The sequence below is a fragment of the Penaeus monodon genome, chromosome 20 (assembly GCF_015228065.2).
Source record: "Penaeus monodon isolate SGIC_2016 chromosome 20, NSTDA_Pmon_1, whole genome shotgun sequence".
Lineage (NCBI taxonomy): Eukaryota > Metazoa > Arthropoda > Malacostraca > Decapoda > Penaeidae > Penaeus > Penaeus monodon.
The window spans coordinates 45,010,596-45,011,075 of record NC_051405.1 but is presented as its reverse complement, the minus strand read 5'-3'; positions in this window follow the sequence as shown (position 1 = coordinate 45,011,075).

The following is a 480-nucleotide window of genomic DNA, read 5'->3' as shown; positions in this document are numbered from 1 at the left end:
AATCTCGCATCTCGAAATGAGACAAACGCGGTACAACGTGGCAGGCCCCGGTAGCAGGAGTCAGGTCATTAATTAAATCCAGGTTCCTCTTCTTTCCCTTTGACATCAAGGGATCAAAAGTCACATAGGGATAAACAGAAGACAAACAATAAAATGAATAGAATCCAAAAAAGTGACGCCTCTTGCTTAAGTAAACACCATGAACAACTAAACTCTCTGCGATGAATCAAACATGAAATTAAAAAAAGGTCTGCCATTTCAACATCAAAAAAAATCCGTAATATCAGCGTCACTCAACCGCTTCCTACGTCTCCTGTAAACATTGTGCTCTATTTTTTCCCACTCAACTCTTTAATAAATCCCTTAGTTGATAGTTAAATCCCATAGTTCGAATTGTGAATGTGAATGTCCTCTACAACAAATAGAAAATATAAGTTTCTCAAAATTTAACATTAACATTTATTTACGCTAAACAGAAAC